Source organism: Mus caroli, chromosome 5, assembly GCF_900094665.2.
Source record: "Mus caroli chromosome 5, CAROLI_EIJ_v1.1, whole genome shotgun sequence".
NCBI lineage: Eukaryota > Metazoa > Chordata > Mammalia > Rodentia > Muridae > Mus > Mus caroli.
Window position 1 is genome coordinate 108,362,034 of NC_034574.1, and position 2,551 is coordinate 108,364,584.

The following is a 2,551-nucleotide window of genomic DNA, read 5'->3' on the forward strand; positions in this document are numbered from 1 at the left end:
AAAAAAAAAAAAAAAAAAAAAAAAAAAAAAAAAAAAAAAAAATCTGTGCTTCCGTTTGGGAGCGTGGCGATAGCAGGCTCACTCGCCATCCCATGTTACCCAAGATGACCTTGAACTCCCCATCCTCCTGCCTCCACCTCCTAAGGGCTGAGATGGCAAGCATGTGCCATCATGCCCTGTTTGTGTGTTCTGGGGGATTAAACCTAAAACAGGTTCTCTACCCACTGAGTTGTACCCACAGCTTCTGACCCTGAACTTGTGGTCCTCTTGCCTGCACCTTCAGCGTGTCAGGATTACAGGAATCATCATCATGCCTGGCCTCTGGGCTAATTCTTTTTTTATTTTTGTTATTATTATTATTTTGGTTTTTCAAGACAGGGTTTCTCTGTATAGCCCTATCTGTCCTGGAACTCACTTTGTAGACCAGGCTGGCCTAGAACTCAGAAATCTGCCTGCCTCTACCTCCTGAGTGCTGGGATTAAAGGAGTGCGCCACCAAGCCCAGCTTGGGCTAATTCTTAATGAAGTATATCGAATCAAGTGCACTTGGTCCAAAGGATGGAGAGGGGGATGGAGGGAAATTCAAAGAGGCTTAGCCCAGTGAGAGTCCCTAGCACAATAAATAGACAACCCAGAACCATCTATAATTAATAGGTTTATTGTGTGTTCTTTAAAGAGGTGGGTAACATGGTATAGTGGTTTATGATAGAAATAATGACATCATGAATATGTCTGACATCCTCAGCTCACCCACTTGCGGTCAATCTGACATTTGTGTCAACATGTTTGAAATGAGGTCTCACTAGGTAGCCCAGTCTGGCTTCAAATTAATGATCCTCCTGTCTCCGCCCCCAAAGGACAGACGCTACAGATGTAAACCATCACAACTGGCCAGCCAGACCTATAAGGGTACATTTGCTCCTCGGAGCTTCTGTCTCTTGGTCTGTAAAATAAGGGTCCCGTCCCGGAGTAGTTGTCAGCGTTGAATGAACGGGCTGGTGGTCCAGGTGTCAGCCCAGGGCTTGGTAACTTGTGATGGCCCAGGACATCCTGGCATTGAAACGTCGTCATTTATTATATGGCTGTTTGCATTTTATGTTTTCCTGTTCAGTAAAATAAAAAATAGATTTGCCAGGAGGACCAAACTGGAAAATCCTGGGAGGTGCTTAGTACAGTGTCTCGCAGGTGAGCAAGTTCTAGTCACATTCAGATAATAATGAAGAAAAAAAGTGTATTGTGGTAAGGGTGCCGCACGTCCATTCTGTTGTTGATAGGCACTGGATTAGGGAAAGGGTCACCCTAGGTTAAAACAACCTTTTTTTGGCAACATCTTCACTGCAATGTAATTCCCATACTATCCGATCCACCTACTTCACTTCTTAAAATAGACTCCTAGAGTTTTGAAACATCACCTTAATCAATTTCAGGACATTTTCATGATTCCAGAAAGGATGCTGAAGCCAGGTATGGTGGCACATCCCTGGAATGCCAGTGCTCCGGTGTGAGAAGGAGGAGCACTCCAAGGTCACCCTCAGGGACAGAGTGGATAAGAGGCCAGCCAGCCTGAGGGCCAGAGGTGCAGCTCAGTGCGTAAGGGTGCCTCTCACCATGGCCAAAGATAAACTGTGAGTCATCTCTGGACCCACAAGGCAGGAGAGAAGTAATTTTTGAAATTACTTCTACATATATGTGTATGCGCGCACGCATGTGCACACACACACATGAAACGTATTAAATTTTAAACAAGAGGCTAGCCTGTGCTACATGAGACCATGTCTCAAAAATTATAAAAACCAGATAGAACAGCACTAAGGAAGTGCAGGCAGGTGGGATGTCTGTGAGTTCTAGACCAGCCAAGGGTATATAGTGAGATCCCTTGTCTCAAAAACAAAACAAAAAATGTGTCACACATCCCGGCTCTCAGGGGCAGTAGCAGGACTCTTTGAATCCAAGGCCAGCCTGATCTACATAATAAGTTTCAGGCTAGCTAGAACTATATAGAAAGTGTATTTTTTTTTCCACATGACATCCTCAGCTCACCCACTTGCTGTCAATCTGACATTTGTGTGTTGTTATTTGACATGAGGCCTCACTAGGTAACCCAGTCTGGCCTCAAATTAATGATCCTCCTGTCTCTGTCCCCAAAGGACAGATGCTACAGATGTAAACCATCACAACTGGCCAGCCAGAGCAATAGGGGTACATTTGTTCCTCGGTGCTTCTGTCTCTTGGTCTGTAAAATAAGGGTCCCGTCCCGGAGTAGTTGTGTTAAATGAACGGGCTGGTGGTCTAGTGTCAGCCATAGATGGATGGATGGATGGATGGATGGATGGATGGATGGATGGATGGATGGATGGAGAGACAGAGAGACAGACAGAGACCGAGAGAACAACTTGCAGGAATCCGTTCTCTTCCTACCCTTAGGTCTTAGGGATTGAACTTCAGCCTTAAGGCTTGGCAGCAAGCATCTTTACCTGCCGACCCACCTCACTGACCCAGGGGTTTTTCTGTTTGCTTTTTTGTTTTTGTTTTGTCTTGTTTTCAAGACAGGG